The sequence below is a fragment of the Amphiura filiformis genome, chromosome 7, assembly GCF_039555335.1.
Source record: "Amphiura filiformis chromosome 7, Afil_fr2py, whole genome shotgun sequence".
Classification (NCBI taxonomy): Eukaryota; Metazoa; Echinodermata; class Ophiuroidea; order Amphilepidida; family Amphiuridae; genus Amphiura; species Amphiura filiformis.
In genome coordinates, this window is record NC_092634.1 from 4264198 (window position 1) to 4284294 (window position 20097).

Sequence of the window (20097 nt, forward strand, 5' to 3'; positions counted from 1 at the left end):
CGAACAAAAACGATTGAGTATTGCCAAAGTTATGTTTGAATTATAATTATGACTTTAAAAGTTATAGGTTAGGCCTACATGTAACAATAATTTGTTCTACAGCATATCAATATGGTCAACAAGAAAATCATATCATCAATGACGTCATATCAGTGGCATTTCCATGGTCATGTACTGTATCCTTGACCACCGAGACCACTCAGCACAGCATGATGTTTGGTTGCATGTGAGTGCATTTATCATGTTGATAACAGATCTAATCATGTTTTAGAATGTTGTAGAATCAAAATCTTCATTATATATGTGGACCACATTGAAGTCAAAGTAATTATCTATCTATCCTGTATTGTTTATGGATAAAAACGACTCCAAATGTTATTGATGAAATAATTGCTATCTTAAACATCAGCTTAATGAGAAAATCCGATGGAAAATAAAGTTTTTAGGGGCTATATATAGCTATATCCCCTAATACATGTAGGCCTTTATACATGTAGGCCTATAATATAATATTAATAGTATTGAACAATGTACCCCATTTGAAATGGGGCCTGGGGTACATTGTTCAATATTCAAAGGTTTTGATCAGAACTGAAATGCACTTGTAATGTATGTGGGAGGAACTTTTGAAAAAAAATGCATGGCTCTTAAAAGTGGTACGAACTAAGAAAGTGACCCCCTGGGGCCAAGTGGTATAAACTGACTGTACACAAATAAACAAGTATAAATTACTTGTATTAATAATAAGCATGGGTAAAAAGCAGAAAAGGCAAAAAGACAGAACAATTTGGAGTAATGAATTGAAGGGTTGACAGGAGTTATGAGTTTTAACGCATATTTCAAACATTAAAATGGTTTTTTTTTTGCTGTTTCAGTGTGCATGTTCTCATCATTGTTGGTTTTGTGGACTGTCATGTAACATGGATGTAAGCGTGATCCTAAAAATGCCTTTCACGGTGACCCAAACTAATTACAAGACCTCTTCTACATTGGGGCTGGCTTTCCCTTTTAAAGGGAATCTTTAATACCGGTCCATTAAGTTATCTTTTCTTTGCCTTTACGGGCCCTGGTATATCTTGTTTTTTACAGGCCCATTACCTGCTTACGGTCTCTTTCCTTTGCCTTTCACGGGTTCATTATTTTGTTTTCTTTTGCTCTTTTTAAAAGTCTTTTACACATAAAAAGCAAAAGAGAGTAGCTTGCCCGTAAAAAAACAAAGAAAAGAGACACGCATTAACAATACAAGCATTTGACCTGCACTTTAACATGTTTAAGACTACCGGAAGGGTCGTCGGACCATCAACTGATTTATGAGCCGGAGGGGGGGTAAAAGAGGGAGCGGTGGGAGAAATTTTTGGCCAGCCAAAAGGGGGAGCAAGCAATTTTTGGCAAGCCGGGAAGGGGCGATTTTGGAATGCACACATTCATGGGGAGGCTTTTAAATAAAACGCTCTATAAAGGCTTAGGAAAACAATGCGCAAATTGTCCTTAATGAGGATTGAGGTCACTTTGCCTGTCAATCTGTTTTCTCATTCTACACCTGACGAAAATAACATTGTCTTTTTGTCTGTGTCATTGTTGTTTTGTGGTGTTTGTGTTCATTTTGTTTTGTCCTTTTTGGTGTTAAAAATATCATAAAATCAGCCATCTTTTATATTGTGAAATTTGCCCGGAAATAAATTTTGTTAATAAATCATAGACAGTAACACCATGGCTGTCGAAAAATACAAAAAAACACACCAAAAAACCCCCCCAAAAAACCGCAAATTGTCCGGCGGCTCGCAGCGCTCGTAATATATATAGGCCTACGAGGGTCATTCAAAAAGTTTTACCCCCACCATCACTGATCATCACATCTCTGTTATCTTACGTGCCAGGAGGTTGAAATTACTCATGATTGTACCTTGGCTACAAAATAAATGTTATTTGATTAAAATGTGAATCATGGTTGTTAAGATATGTTGGTTAAAGCGAATACAGATTTGGCAAGTCGGAAACGGTCTGCTACTTTTGATTAAAAATGTAGGCCACATTTATGTGGAAATCATCAAATTTGTACCCATTTGTGACCTTCGACCCTTAATGTGAGTCATGGGGGGGGGGGGTAGAAATATTAATTGCGATGCCGGGTTGCGGTGTCGGGATGTGAAAACATTATCCCAAACTAGTTCTTGTACTATTCTAGCTATATTGCCTCTATTACTTTTGACTTTCATCATATGCTCCTACATGTAAATATAAATATAATCTGCGTTGTCTTTTTTAAAGTCAGTTCTTGTTTACTCATTAGCATCACGATCCTATCCACATAGTCCACAGCAACCATTCCATTTCATATCATCTTATTGGGCTATTCCAGAAAATAAATGCACACCCCCTATAGAGGCGTAAATTTTCAATCAAAGAAGTGTCTGGATTTCCAAGTTTGCTTTCTGAAAACGACTGGATTTCCAGTTGCCAATGTTACTGGAAAAAGCTGGGAAATCCAATCAAATGAAGGAAAAATCACGGAAATGTTGAAAATGAGCTCTCATATTGAGGATTTCTGATTTTAAACTATTTTTCTGCCGGATTTTTTTGCCTTTGGACACTTTAAAAGTCTGGATTTCCAACAGTCACGACTGGACAAAAAGTCCGGATATCCGAACTCCTCTATAGGGGGTGTGCATCTATTTTCTGGAATAGCCCATTATCTTAATCAGAATTAAAAACAGGGAAAATATGACACAACATCCAATGGGGGAGTAACATAAGACATATAAACAAAGTTAAAAACCCGACGTTTCGAAAAGACAAAACTTTTCTTTCTCAAGGGATAAAATAAGAGACCTGCTCTCAGTATAGTGGAGACCAGCTGGTCTCTTATTTTATCCCTTGAGAAAGAAAAGTTTTGTCTTTTCGAAACGTCGGGTTTTTAACTTTGTTTATATGTCTTATGTTACTCCCCCATTGGATGTTGTGTCATATTTTCCCTGTTTTAATTTTATCCATTGCTAGTGTGACACTGCTGTATCCTTTTGGATCCATCCTTTGGTTCCCCGCTGGTCAGTTGGAACAGATTTTCCCTGTTTTTATATTATATCTTAATCAGAACAGAATTCTGCATAATATAGTGAAATTGACACCACATTTTAATCTGCTCTTTGAGAAATAAAGCGATATATTAAAAGGCCGATTGTAATTCAAAATTTTCGCGTTTTCCTGCAGATATTACATTCACAAGTTGTAGAAAAACGCAATTTTCAACACCAAAATGGCTCAATATTATACCGATTAAGGCCAAAACTTGAGTTTAAATGATAACAATTTTAGTTTAAAAAACAACAATTAAATTGAAACGCCGCTTTTTTCCCCCAATTCAAACACTTAGGCCCTATTTCGTCGTCCGCTTCCCATAGGCCTAATATCGCACAGTGTCTTCGCCCCGATATCTTCATGGCAGAAATCGCCATGGTAGGTTGAATCCACAGCCACGCATGGCCATTTTGTTCCGACCTTTGAGACGCATAATGAGCCGAGGGACATTCGACTAAGGCTACTGGCAATAGCCTGGTAATTTACCTCTCTCTGTGTGAGTGAGCATATTATGAGGTCAATGGTCATCCGCTTTTAGACTGCTTGCACGAGTGAGTGGAGCTAGACTACGCTGTGCTATAGTTCGGCACATATAAAATCAGAATATTTTTGTCAGTTTTTGAGTTCAAGACGCAATGGTTCTTTCTCAAGACGCAAGCTAACGACTATCATATCCGTTGTACACATATATTCAAGTGCAAGGAACAAAATCGGGCTTCTTTAGACTAAATCAATTACGGGAGATATTCATCATTTTCTACCCCGGTATCCAAAGATTTATCGTCTGAATATCAAATCGTGCATAGCACATTCACGTGTATATACGGTGTATCAATCCCGAGTATTCATTTCAGTGTCTCTGCTGTGTAATGTAATTATTAACCGGGCGATGCCGGTGCGTGTATCGTATGTCAAAAGGCTGCCTTGTGTGATTTTTGTTATTATTGTCATCTAATTGTGATGAGATACACTGTAAAATTAAAATTAATTTTGAGCAGTGGCGGCGGAAGCATTTAAATTTTGGTGTTTTTTTTTGGGGGGGTAAGGGTACGAGCATATTTAGTTCCGGGTTTGCTCGGACGTTTAGTTTATTTCAGAATTGTTAGACAATTTTAGTAACCACAAATAGACGTGTTTTGCTGTCTTGTGGAGTTGTGTGCGCGAAGCGCGCAAAATATTGCAATATTACCCTCTTTGGGCTCCAAACACGGTGTTTTTCGTACCATAAAGGCAAATATACAGGGTAACTATTGGTTTTTTTCTTCTGTTATGATATTTAGGGGGGACGTCCCCCTTCGAAAAATGTAGGAAGGATGTGTCCCACGTCCCCCCCCGCTTCCGCCGCATGTAATTTCGAGGTATTGATATTGCAGTCATCTTTATATAAAAAAAAAGCATGCTGAAATCTAAAATAACAATATGAAATACAATAATGATAATAAAATCACACACGGCAAATTTTTTTAGATGCAACAGGATGTGGTGCAGACAACGCTATATCAGCAATGTTTTTTAATAGGCCTATATATTGTAGAACTTTTCTTTATTCATGTAAAGAGGTTTCAAACTTCTGCCAAAATCGGAGCTTTCATTAAATTGTAAATAAAAGTATGGTTATTCGCGGCAAACGCACGTATATGAGAGTTCTTTTGAGCGAAAAACCTGGCGGCGTCCATGCAGGCTTCGCTTGTTGATGTCACAGTCATACAGAAAAACGAACATTTTATCTGAAAATGCGATGTTCTGTGGCGGATTAGGACAACTTCCGTTTTTGAAATGTGAGTGTATTATAAATATATTTTACCATTGCTTTTTGCACCGCAAAAAAGCAAAAAACGTCAATGGTCATCAATATATGTAATAAAGGACGAAACTTATCAAATAACTTCTGAAATTGCATTAAATATTCATGATACAATAGGCCTGCACACGCGATATGAAGGATGAAATTCAATATTGCATTGATCTTGCAGCATCTGGGACATTGGTAATTGCAGTCTACCTGTATAGAACGTTCTATCAGTTTAATACTTTGTACATGTTGTAGCAGACATAACATAAACGTACTCTTCATGGCGATTCCTCGTCTTCACAAGTCATAGTCTGAAGAATCATCGTTTCAATTTCATGTTGAAGATTAAAAATCCACGGAAATCGGTAAGTTGCTCTTTGTTTTCTGCAGTTACATTGATAAACTAAAATAATTTGGAATGATTATTTTAAATATTATTGAATGTATGGTTTCATTAGAATAGTTGTTATTATATTTTCATTCGTGAATGGAAAGTTGATGATATTGAAAGATGTAGTTGTAGGCCTATGCCAATATTTTATGATGTGATTATTCCGTTTCGAGTGACTCAGTTGAAATTTTATTAAATGAATTACAGTTACAATCTTTAAGTAACTATGATTATTTTGTATTATTAGTATGTATTATTATAAATTTATTAGATAAAATGTATAAAAAAAACCCTTTAATTTAAGGATTAATACCTCATTTTTCTTGCAAATTTATGAGAAATATAAAACACAGTCAGTCAATAAGGTAGCAGTTCATAAATGATCTTTTAGCAAAAGTGAGATTCAATTTTGAAAATTAAGGTGACCATAATGACCGCTATAGGATTTTTCTGTAATTTGTGATATAACGGCAATACAGAAGATTACAGAAGATAATTATTATATCTTCTGTATTGCCGTTATATCACAAATTACAGAAAAATCCTATAATTTATGACCCCCCTATATTTGGGACCCCCGAAGAAAATTATAGCCCCTAATGTATGGTCCGACTGTATGGAAAATAATCAAGATGACAGCTACATAATGAATGTATTATATTGTTTATATTTCTTTTCAAGATTCGTAACGATGAATTATTGGAAATTTTTACTGGTAACGTCTCTAACAGTTGGACTCTCACTGGCATTGGTCTACATAGGTTAGTATTACATTGAATTTAGATCTTTCAATCAGTAATATTGAGATTATTTTTTCTTACAAATTCATGCATCATCATCAGCAGCAGCATAGCAGTAGCAGGCGACTACAAGCTTTCTCCAACTATTGCGATCTTGGGCAAGCGAAACAATTTTGTTTGGCTGCAACACATGCCTTCAGTATCTCCCAGGAGGTGTGGACATACATTACTGTAAGTACAGTGTGCGCGGCCGTCCCGGTTTCCTCTTCCCATGTGGTGGAATATAAAGGGCATATTCTTTCACAGGCTCGCCATCTTCAAGACGCAGTATATGGCTGAGAAATTTGAGTTGATGAATCTTGACTCTGGCAACCAGTGGAGTGGTGTTGGTCAGATTGTAGATGGTTTCATTTGGAATCCAATCCACACGCTTGATGTTTAACATGACTCTGTAGCAAGATGTTGCAAAGGCATAAATTCATGCAATGAATATAAAATTGCCGTAATCCCAACAACCAATACTTGCCGTTCGTTACGAACGAACGACCTCAAGTCTCACAAGGCATAAGGTACTAATACATCGCAATCTCATTACTGAACAGCCCCCTACCTTACCCGTCCCTGCTGAAGGCTGAACCTATGATGAAACTAATTTAATGATGATATATTCAAATTCTGATATAATTAATTACATTGCATTTCATTTTGTACATTACATTTCAGATTTCTTGATGAATGAACTTCACCGTATCCCAACACCATTGCGTAGGAAGTGAGTATAGACATCCATCTCAGATCAGATGAATAATGTTGAGATTGAAAATGTCACATGTTTTAAATATCTTGGTGTTCAAATTGATGTTAACTTGAAATGGAAAGAGCAGATCAACAATATTTGTCGTAAAGTGTGTACAAGTCTTGCAGTCATGAGAAGAATTAAGCCGTTTGTCCCAAGAAGTTCACTGATTACTATTTACAACACTATGGTTTTGCCACATTTTGATTATGCAATTACTATTTGGAGTAGCTGCAGTGTAATAAACTTAAATAAACTTCAAAAACTCCAAAACACGGCAATGCGAATTATACTAAGTGTACCATACAGAACTCATATAAACGACATGTTACGTACTTTAGGCTTCATGAATATAAGAGACGGTATTATTTTCTTAACTGGATGTATGATGTTTAAAGTTAAAAATGAAATTGCACCCTCAAATTGAGATTTTGCACCGTTCTCAGTTTTTCTAAATGAGTAATAGAAAAATTTACATCGGAGGTTTTTCCTGGCCAGTGACGATATGAAAATTGGCACCAACCACGATTTAGAGTGTTCGGGAATAAGGCTTATCACGCATCTTCTGTTGTTATAAATTATAATAGGCCAATGTCCTAACTTATGCATACATTGTGTCATTTCATCCACAGTTATTCAGCAACAATTCCATATAAAGCTGTGACCACAAGACCTACATCCATGATCACAAACACTACCGCCATGACAAGACACTGTAAGCCTGTGCAACGGATTGCTTATCTAAAACTTCAGAAAACTGGGAGTGGAACCACCGCATCAATTCTAGACCGGTATGGATTCGAACACAACCTAACGTTTGCCGTACCAAAAAGTAGTCCATTCATTTATCGACCTCTGTCTAAACATACATACAAGTTTGATTCAATGATGCGTTGCTCTGGACGGTTTGATATGCTGACAAATCACATGGTCTACAACAAAAAGGACGTGGATAAATTTATACCAAATGCAGTTTACATCGCCAGCTTACGTGAACCAGTCTCCCATTTTAAGTCACTTTTTACCATGTGAAAGTTGCAAAACGTTTGAAAATTCCAGCAGGTGTTAAAGATCCGATTAAAGCGTTTTTTATGCAAAAGCCTTTTAAGTCTCATTTTGGGAATTTTCGTCCAAACTATCAATTACGCTATCTTGACATAAGCGACAGTGAAATTAAGGACAGTAACTTTGCACGTATATTTAAAAAGTTGGATTCGGACATCCACCTTTTTATTATTATGGAGTATTATCTGGAATCGCTGGTTCTTATGAAGAATCTTTTGTGCTGGGATTTAGATGATGTTGTCTACGTACCGCAACATGTTAGGATAAACTCTAGCCAACAAGTAGAAATCTCTGAATCTGTAAGGAGTAAAATTGAAAATTACAACTCCGGTGATATGAAGCTTTATGATTATTATAACAGAACGCTATGGTCAAGAATTGAAGCCACCGATCAAGATGTGTTTTGGCGGGACGTAAGAGAATTACGAAAAAGGGTAGCAGAAATGCAGGAAACGTGTGTTGGTAATACCAGAGTGTATGGGAGCAAATGGATTGAAAACATTGCACCCGCTGATAAACATTATTGTGATAATTATGTGCGACTTGTTGGGCCCGATGGAAATATCAAATTGAAGAAAGAAAGAATTGACAAACTTGTAAAAAAGTGTAAAAAATAGATGAACGCGGATAGTCTTAGGAGAGACAAAATGCGATCTATAAGAAGGGAAATTGCAACTTGTGATCCTTTTTTATTTGCATCAAATTCTGATAATAAACACATCATAAAAAGTAACTAACTCCTTTAATGAATTACCATTGTTCCAAACCGGTTTATCGGATGCCAAATTCGGGATATACTGAAAATAATACATTTCATATTATTAAACACATGATATCTACTGAAGATAGCACTTAGATTGTATTTTATTACTCATGCTATCTATTGAATAAATCACTTAGATTGTTTTTTTATTACACATGCTATGTACTGAAAATCAATAAGATAATATAACATTATATTATTATGCTATCTACTGAAGATAGTACTTAGATTATATTTTATTACACATGCTATCTACTGAAGATAGCACTTACATTTCATTTTATTGCACATACATGCTATCTACTGAAGATGTCACGTACATTTCATTTTATTGCACATACATGATATCTACTGAAGATAGAACTTACTTTGTATTTTATTACGCATGCTATCTACTGAAGATAGCACTTATTATATTACATATATGCTATCTACTAAAGATAGCAATTTGACTGCATTTTATTACACACATGCTATCTACTGAAGATAGCACTTTCGTCAGCGTTATCTCCTAGATTTCAGCTGTTAATGCCTAGACATGCCCGACATCAAAAAAAAAAATTATTACACAAATGATATCTGCTGAAGATAGCACTTAGGTTAGGATCCCAAATTCACAAAGCCCTCCCCATTTCGGCAACAAATATTTTATGCCTCCCCACCACCCGGTACACATTACCCTCTAAACAACCTAAAATTATATTGAATAAAATAAACACACTATCTGTGGTTATCTTGTGACTCACTACATTTTGGTCATCAAAGACCCCCCGGCCCCCCATATTTTCTTTCCAAAATTTATGACCCCTCCGTATATTTGGGATCCCTTCCGAAGAAAATGATAGCCCCCTTATATTACATATTATGCTATCTACTGAAGATAGCACTTAGATTGTATTTTATCACACATGCTATCTACTAGAGATCACGTGGATCATATCCGAATAGTCCGAATATGACCATAATGTTAACCCTAATTATAACCCCAACCTGAAATAAAAACCATGTCTTCATAATTTGAAAAAAAAGTAACCAATTAGACCCATTTGGGAAACTACTCATTTTGAATCGCCATAACCGGCAACATTCACATCTCAGACTACATAATGAGACAAAATGTTACCAGCTACGATTTCAATTTTATTTAAAGGCCACACAAATAACATATTATAGATATATTTTGCAACATGCAAGTTGTGACCACTGTTGGTCCATTAAAAAAATCAACATAATCGATCTCGTATTTAGATCCATAATGTACCATTCTCGAAAGCGTAACTTAAAAACATACAACATTGTACAACTTGTTAAAGTGATTCTAAACGTTTGGATGGAAAATAAGTTGAAGGATTTTTCTTCTTCAAAAATGTACATTTTATTATCAAATTGTTGACGACATTGTGGAATAAAATGCAAATCTTTTTTTGACAGCTGTCTTCAGCTAGCTAAGTTTCTTAATAATACACAGTACTGCCACTTAGCTAGTAGTTTTAATGGGCTATTCCGTTTAACATGTTAAATAGTTCCACAATGAGAATAAAATAATACTAACATTGAATGAATGCGGAATTAATAATAGGCGTTTCTAGCTAGTAGTAGTATATGCAGCGTTTGACTCGCGGTGCTCCTGCTGAGGACACAACAAATACATTGCACCGCTCTGTGCTTGCACTCTTGAATGTAACACAAATGAACAAATACAATGGCGGATTCCGACTGCCATGCAAATTAGCTTATGCCCACTATAGACGAATCCAAGTAGCCAAGTCATGGTCAGGATTTGGTCGGACATCTTTGGGTAGCCGCTTGCACCAACCTGGTGCTTTGAGCGTCCAATTGTGCAAATAAAAGCCACCTAACACCTACAGAAGATGCAAGGACGAGAAGTACATCAAAGCATAGATACCGCGTGTAGTTAATCCGATTATTATGTATAAGGTGTAAAATGGGTGATGGAATGCAGTTTAAAATTTCCGACAAGGCCGAATCATTTCACATTTTGAGTGCATTGTAGCCGACGGCTACCCAACTAAAGGCTGCTAGTCAGGTGTAGGAATGCGTGAATTTAGATTCGTCTATATACCCCAACCGGGGGACACCAGTTCCACATGTGACAGATTAACGAGTAACAAAATTGGTCTCAAAAATTAATGAATTCACAGAAACATACGGGATATATTGAACCATTGACCTGACGCCATAATGGCAGAATTCTGTAGCCGTTTTATTCCATGTTTTTCCCACTTCTTGTAAATAATATAATGACTAGTATTTTGCATCTTCAATGTGCAGTTTATTATGTGCACAAAACGAATTTACCACTGTGTGAATTTACGATATAAGCTTTTTGTACAACTAAAGTATATCATGTCACTTACACCACATTTCGCCATAATTCATTCTAGAAACGCTTGCTGTTAGAATAAGAAAAATTTTAATGCTAAATTATTGCACATTCTGGGGAAGCGTGGTTACCGTTTTGAAATAACCGAGTGAGAGGGTTTTCAAGAAAATATTTTTCCTGTCAAAACTGAAGCATCCTCTGTATAAAAGAAAATATGAATATTAACTACACATCATATATAACGATTCGTGATACCCAATTGTGGCACATTTGATGTCGTTTATGAGGCAAAGAATTTTATTTCAATTTTATATACGCCAAAATATTTTTTTAATTGAGCAAGAATAAGGATAGAAAAAACGTTGAAAATTCTATGTATAAATAACATTAGACCTGGCAAAAGATTACTGTTTCGTTTTTATGGTAATCTAATCTTTTATTTCCTGAATAAACATTTGGGGTCTAAAATGGATTTTTATGTAATTGATAAAAACATCGAACGACATACAAGAAAAATGGTAGGTTCCTCTATATTTTACTGACCATGGAAATGTACTGACACCGTGCGAGCACATGTCAAAATCGATATAATGTATTGTCCATATAGACGCGCATTTATCATGTTTATTGTCGGATTAACAACAATTGAGCGCTATTAATACACATTAATGTTTTTAGGAAATAAAATTCCAAAATATGGTCAGTACGTTTTCTGCTTTTGCTTGTCACGTGGTAGGCCTATATTGAAGTTGCGATTATATCTTCAAATAAGTTTCAAATGGATTCCATCAAGACAAGTGGCCGAGTGGTCTAAGGCGCTAGGCTCATAGAGCATATCCAAAGCGGCGTGGTGCGCCGTGAGTTCGAACCCCGCCTCTGCCAAACTTTAAAAGAAGTAAAATTAAAATTAAATTTTAACTTTTTTTAAATTTCATATTGGGGAAATGTGACTGGGAGAATTTATGTATGGCGTGGAGTGGTGTGCATGTCACTAAAGCAGGTTAAAATGTGTTGACCTTCTTCTATTGTATTTGTTCATCTGTGTATGGAGAGCCAAAACTCCATCGGTTTCAGGGCGTAGTTCATTGAACTCACCGGACAGGTATTGCATGTACTTATGCACTAATCGCTGCTTATGGATCGAGGCGATTGCATTGAAAACGCTAATAAATTATTCATAACAGTAACGTAATCAGTGGATAGTGCGGACACTCTTTACCTTACTTGCAAACCAGGATGCCTACTCGATGTGTGACAAAATATTCACTTTACTGACATGGTCTTGTGACCTGGAACTCTTCATGGCGATTCCTCATCTTCACAAGTCTGGATCGATAATCATTGTTTCAATTTCATGTTGAAATCCATTAAATTCGGTAAGGTTCTTTGTTTTCATACAGTAACATTGATAAACTAAAATCATTAATATTATTTTTAATGTATTGAATGCATGTTTTCATTAGAATACACTCAAAACGCTAGTCACTTGATGGCTATTATTATTATGCCCAGTGTGGTCACGTTATTGTTATACAAAGCTCGAGACACTCTATCCATGGAAGAAAGAGATGAGAAGGAACCACAACGACTTCGATCGGCCAAGTTTTAATCCGCTTATCTATTGACGCATGAAAAGAAAAGCTATCAATGGTACTTACTTTCATATATGATCCATTTACCGCAATCGATGCTTGGCAAAATCATTACTGGAAAAATTTATAACAAACCCATCCACGAACAAACCAACGCTACCCAGAAGTAAGATTATGGAATTTCACTGATGCTCTGAACATGTATAGTAGTAGGGATGCCCACTCTCAATACAGTTTCCACTAGAACGATTTTTCATTTACTGGGTGCGTGCACTCACACACGTATTGTCTATGGAGAAACTGATCGATACAAGAAATCCCAGGCATGTTAAATGGCGTACATTAGCTCGAGATACTCTAGCTAAAATACAGGTTTACATTTACTATCTTACATTATCTTGCTGTATTTCAGCTAGAGCTCCAAACGACAAGCTTCCGGGTTTTTTGGAGAACAATACTGTTACGTAAGATGAAGAAGAAACCCGCCTCGGAGCCCGCCCTACTCATTATTTCATTGTACTTATTGCAATTTGCCTCCACACATTACGTAATCAACACAAAGCTTTTGTGAGGATTAGTGAGTGGATAAGAAATTGACAGTGGAGGATACGAAGGACACGCCGATTGTTAGTTGTCAATCATGAATTGCCGCAACGTATTAATATTTTACTGCATGGCATTCCGCAAACACCAAGACAAATTATGCCGTATTTTTCCAAAGATCATCTCATATGAAGTAAGCTGAATGCGATCTGTACTTTTGTAACATTCCGATCGCTTTTGATCACCTATTATCGGCGAATTTGCTTGAAAACACGTGAGTTCATGTTGTGTAAACATAATTAGCATAGACACAAATGAAATAACGATGCAATACAATGCAATTTGAATGCGCAGCAGATCTATAGAAATAACGTTGCCCGGTTTTATGCAGAATTAGACCCTGTCTGGCGTACATACTTGTTTTGATCCAAATGTAGGCCTATATCAGGGTGTTTCAAGAAATTCCTGATTCCACCAGAAAACATTCACCAAACTTTTTCCTGTTTGGTCAGTAAATAGAGAGGACCTTCCTGCATGAAGAGATCAACTTTTTTAATGAAAAATTTAATGAGATGAGAACTACAACAGGTTGAAGTGACACCATTCCGTGCATCAGGTGTTCAAACGCAATTATCTCCGAATTTGGAGTGAATCAGACAAGCAAACTTACATACTCATAAAATTTAACTATTTATGAAGACAAAATGTGTAGGATGTTAAGAAATTTAAGAATGTTTAAGCCTACCGCGGCCCATCTCAAATAATGCACTTCCCCGTGCACTTCTCACTACCATGTCCATTTCATAGGGAGTATAAAAACCGGGGACCATCATGGCTTCCATGCACACAGTGTATTGCTCAATGTAGTAAAGATTACCTTTGAGTTGGAGCAAATTTCTCAAAATTGGTAGTGATTAATGTTACCAAACTTATGCCATGATGAAATATAATAATTTTTGAAGATAAAATGTGCTGACCTTAAAAGATTGAACAATGTTTAAGACTACCGCTTTTCATTTGAAATAATGCACTTATTGTTCATCTCCTCTATGGAGATATTTTCCATGGCGGCCATCTATGATCATGCTTGAGGTTTCAACAAACAAACCATGGGTTTGAGGTCTTATAGTTTTTGTTGTATGTCAACAAAATCGATTAAATTTTCAGGATGATCTTATTTTCATGTTGTTATAAGCAAATATAATGTTCCAGATAAGATAGTTAATAAATACATTAAGAAAAAGTACCTTAAAGTTGCACTTTCTGTTAGTATTCCTTTTGGACTTTAACTTTTTAACATGTTCTAGCAGCCCTATATAAAACCGTGACACTCGAAAGGCCATATCTCTGGAATGAAACGTCCGATTAAGATTATTTAAACGCCAAAATGTCTCTTTCATCAATTCCCATCCAATAAGTTAGGTCTGAATCAATTTAAAAGTACTTCAATTTTTAGTGGACATGCCTAATAGTAGCTTTGTTTTGGGATCTACAGTCAAACTGTTTTCTTGATCGTGTTGTGTAGAAAATGTCCTATAAAACATCGAAAAGGTAATCAAAATCGGCCGGTTTTTTTGCTGAGTTTCATCTTTAGCAAATAAGGTAAGATTTTGGTGACTTTTCGATGAAAAATAGATGTAAAATGTTCTTAAATAATGCACAATGTTCCGGTTGAGTCCGGTACATAAAACCTGTTTAATTTGATAGTTTATATGTGTATAATCGTAACTAGCTAACTCGTTTCAGTGCCAAAGACTGCCAACTCTGAGAAAAAAAGTCATCAAAGTTCGGAAAAATTGGGCAAAATGGAAGAAAAAGATGTAGGCCATCAATGACCGATGATCTCGTCACCAAAGAAAATCCTATAGGGTGCTTGCACGGAAGGTCATTAGTTCAAATCATCCTTCACACACGCTCCAGAAGACATGCAAATACATGGAATACAATACCAATCACCTATTTAACGCGGGGTATTGATCGAAGTAAATCCTCATGAATAACAATGTCAACTAAATGTCGGTAAAGGGAGTGTACAAAGTGAATGCGTTCGTTGTGGTTCCTTCTTATCTCTTTCTTCCATGCTCTATCTAAACTACAGGTTTACATTTACTAAACATTATCTTGCTGTATTTCAGCTGGAGCGCCATAGGTAGAAACCCCGTTGTTTTAAGAACAATACAAATACGTAATCCATCCATGACTCAGTTCAGTGACGCGACCTCGATAGCCATCATTTCTATTCACCATGTCCTTTGAAGGGAGACAGATTTGAAAAGCTGCATGTACGTCACAACAGAAATTCACAATAGAAATTTTTTAATAGCAATCGGTGAATGCGCAACCAATCTTTAGAAATAAGAGCTTTTAGACGTGATGAGCTCGTAATGAGCAAAATTTTGAGCTACACCTTTTCATGTTAAAAAAAATTTTCTCGGCTAAATGAAAAGCAATAATTTTCATTTTTCAGTCAATTTAACTTCACTCTTGAATCCCTGTTATGGAAATGAGACAAGATTGGTATGCCCCTTAGAGCGTCAGAAGTTTTGAGCGTCAGAAGTTGTGTGTCACGTGACCTTGCTGGCTAATGCATGGTCCGTCTGCATGAAAATAATCAAGATAATATCTTCATAATGAATACTTAATATATTCATGTATTTTTATATTTTTGTATATTTCTTTTGAAGATTGTTAACGATGAATTATCGGAAAGGTGTAAGCTACGTAACCTTTCTGGCAGTTGGGCTCTCCTTTGCATATTTGGTTTACATAGGTTAGTATTAACTATTACTTTAGCAACTATTTTAAACTGTTGCGATTTGGTAGTTCACACCAACTTACGAATGGTAGTGAGTTTGGGCAAAATTTGCATTAATCATTCCCTAGCGAGTGTGTAGAAGAATTCAAATATCACAGATATACTTTTATAAACATTAAATGTTCGTACACATTCATGTAACGAATATGAAAATGCCGTAAACCTGTTGTTAAACACCCCTTACTGACAGCAAAGGCTTTTGAAATCCTTACGCTGCATATTGGGAACAGATCATTATTCTGAAGGCCGGGTCTGAATGACCATTAGGCCGAGTGAAAAAAATCCCAACATCATAGTTACATTGTTTTTCGTACATTACATTTCAGATTTATGTGCCTTGAGGAATGAATTTCACCTTGTTCCGTGAGTATTGAAATCCATCCCATGTATATTATTTTTGACGGTCAGTAACGGAGCTAAAGAGCGCTAGGACCTCTGTCTAGTCCGCCCTATAGTAGTCTTTCTAAACGGGCTATCGTAGATAGAGTCCGTCTAGACGGACTACCCTGTAACTGTTGGTACACCGTGTCCTAATTGAAAACCCCTCAATGAAAGCGAGAGTGTTCAATATGTTGATAAAATAAATGGTTTGACAACATGATGATAGAAATTCAGATTTAAAAAAATTAAGCTTTTCCAACGTAACAAAATGTAAAAAAGTATGTAACCTTTATGTCTAAGTGCATACATTTTGTTATTTCATCTACAGTTATTCAGCAACAATTTCATATAAAGCTGTGACCAGAAGACCTACATCCATGATCACAAACACTACGGGAAGTACAGGCTCCATGACAAAACATTGTAAGCCCGTGCAAAGGATTGTTTATCTAAAAGTTCACAAAACCGGGAGTGGAACCACCGCATCAATTCTAGACCGTTATGGATTTGAGCATAATTTGACGTTTGCCATACCAAAAAAAACTGCAATCATTGGTCGACCTCTCTCCAATTATACATACAAGTTTGATTCAATGATTCGTTGCTATGGACAGTTTGATATGCTGACAAATCACATGGTCTACAACAAAAAGGATGTGGATAAATTTATACCAAATGCAGTTTACATCACCAGTTTACGTGAACCAGTCTCCCATTTTAAGTCACTTTTTTACCAAGTGAAAGTTGCAAAACAATTGAAAATTCCAGCAGGTGTTAAAGATCCGATTAAAGCGTTTTTTAAAAACTTTATTAATTATGATGTCGATAACTTTCGTCCGAACTATCAATTACACTATCTTGACATACACTTCTAGTGCCCGTTTCTATTCATCGTTATGTATTCTTCTCCCGTGCATTATTTTCGCGAACTACCCTTCACAGCCCAAATTATATAAACCTGCACGCTAAACAATGCATTATCTAAAACCTGCACGCTAAACAATAGATTCTAGATAATACGTGCACGCTCAAATACTAGAAATACTGCTTTCACATAACCATATAGTAGAGTTAGGTGACGCTTTCGACACAAAGGTCACATATCTATATAATTGTCTGTTCGATATATATACCATCAAAAAAGTACGAATATACATTCTGTGGTGTTAAAATGGTATAGTTACAAACGGTGTTCTATAAGGCTGAGTTCACATAGAAGTATACGGTATACGGTATTCGCTATACGAAATACGCTCATTCGATCAGGCTGAGTTCATATAGTAGTATGTGAACTCAGCCTGATCGAATGAGCGTATTTCATATAGCGAATAGCGAATATGTCAGATAACCCATTTTCTTCGTCTTAACAAATGCTTGTAACTTTACTTCTTGAGGTCACATTGCATTCAATGAGGTGTCATAATGTGCAGAATTAGATAGTGCATCTATTAAAAAAATTAATTTGCCCACATATGGTTTAGGTTGTTAAAATTTGGACGGTATACGCTGCACTAAAATCGAACACGCGCGATTCCCACTATACTATACTATACGCAGGTATACGGCCTTTTCGAATAGCTCTTATGTGACCCGGTACTATGAAATTACCTTGCTCGATTTAATCTATACGCGTGCACCTGCAAAACGTGCATCGTATACCCGAATAGTATACTTCTATGCGATCGTAGCCTTATGTGACCCGGTACTATGAAATTGCCTTGCTCGATTGAACTATATACGCGTGCACCTGTAAAACGTGCACCGTATACCCGAATAGTATATACCTCTATGTGAACGCAGCCTAATAGGGTACAATTACCGAATAGGGTGCAACTCGCTAGACTTGAGTCCAGTCCTCGTTTACGGAGTTTAGGGTTAGGGTTTAGGGTTGGGGTAGGGCAGTCTTGTAATAAGACTAGTAGAGTTGCACCCTATTCGGCAATCGCTCGTGCAAAGATGATTGTCATAAATTATGATTAATGACCTCAAATAAATCAAACATCAAATGAGAATAATCGAGCTTCTATTAATTAAAAAGGGCCAAAAACAGGTGGATCATAATTATACAAGATGACACCATTGCAAAATATTCAGCATTTTACAAATGAAATACATGTAGGCCTATATCTAAAATAACATAGCCGGGCCAGGAAACACACACTAGCGCATAATATCATGATCATGCTTTATAATACCATAGGCCTTCAAACACATGTGTTTGAAGGCCTATGATAATACTGAACAAATTGTTAAATCCCAATGTCGTGTGTTTTAATATAAGTAGATTTTAAAGTTCAAATTATAGAGCTATAAAGTCCAGTTGATATTCACCGTAGTACTATAGTCGGACATCTAAATCGATCGTTTCCAGGTGACTGGTTCAGTGCTCTAAATGATCACAACATAAAGTCAATTGGTTACAAACCATGCGTGAATAAGTTACTAAAGTATGACGTATGGCGCAATCGATACCATTGATAGCTAACTTATACAGTAATTGATTTTCTTTACCAGTTAAATGCTACGTAGCTGGTCAATGTCCTGACGGTGTTTTTAAAATTTAAGATATTTTCCCTAATATTAAAACTAATATAATGAATGCAGCAATTAATATTGCCTATTGTTTTAATAGGCCTACACTCAAAGTGTATGACGGATAATGTACTCGTGCAAATGCATTCGTCAAGATAATTGCACTTGCCATGGAGTTATTGCATTTAGCTCTTGAGCCTATCGGCTCTCGAGCTAAATGCAATAACTCCACGGCGCGTGCGATTATTTTGACGAATGCATTGCACTCAGTTCATTATCCTTATCATAAGCGACAGAGAAATTAAGAAAGGTAACTTTGCACGTATATTTAAAAAGCTGGATTCGGACATCCACCTTTTTATCATTATGGAGTATTATCTGGAATCGCTGGTTCTTCTAAAGAATCTTTTGTGCTGGGATTTAGATGATGTTGTCTACGTACCGCAACATGTTAGGATAAACTCTAACAAACAAGTAGAAATCTCTGAATCTGTAAGGAGTAAAATTGAACAATACAACTCTGCTGATATGAAGCTTTATGATTATTACAATAGAACGCTATGGTCAAGAATTGAAGCCACCGATCAAGATGTGTTTTGGCGGGACGTTAGAGAGTTACGACAAAGGGTAGCAGCAATGCAGGAAACGTGTGTTAATAATACCAGAGTGTATAGGGGCAAATGGATTGGAAACATTGCCCTCGTTGATAAACATTATTGTGATAATTATGTGCGGCATGTTGGGTCAGGTGGAAATATCAAATTGAAGAAAGAAAGAATTGACAAACTTGTAAAGAAGTGTAAAAAATAAATGAACGCGGATAGTCTTAAGAGAGACAAAATGCGATCTATAAGAAGGGCAATTGCAACTTGTGATCCTTTTTTATTTGCAACAAATTCTGATAATAAAAACATCATAAAAATAACCACCCCTTTATGAATTACCATTGTTCCAAAACGGTTTATCGGATGCCAAATTTGGGATATACTGAAAATAATACTTTTCATTTTATTAAACACATGATATCTACTGAAGATAGCACCTACATTGTATTCTTTCTTACATACATGCTATGTACTGAAAATCACTAAGATAATATAACATACTGCTGGCTACTAAAGATAGCACTGATTGTATTTTATTACACATGACATCTTCTGAAGATAGCACTTAGATTATATTTTATTACACATGCTATCTATTGAAGATAGCACTTACATATAATTTTATTGCACACATAATATCTACTGAAGATCATTACTTAGATT

The 20097-nt window shown here is 36.1% G+C and overlaps 1 long non-coding RNA gene across 1 annotated transcript; it reads left to right on the forward strand.

The window, feature by feature from the left end:
* The first annotated feature begins 12225 nt into the window (after positions 1-12225).
* LOC140156231 (uncharacterized) lies at positions 12226-16279 on the forward strand. Its single transcript, XR_011859493.1, has 3 exons — positions 12226-12342; positions 15786-15871; positions 16243-16279. It is a non-coding gene; the product is annotated as an uncharacterized lncRNA (long non-coding RNA).
* Positions 16280-20097: the final 3818 nt, after the last annotated feature.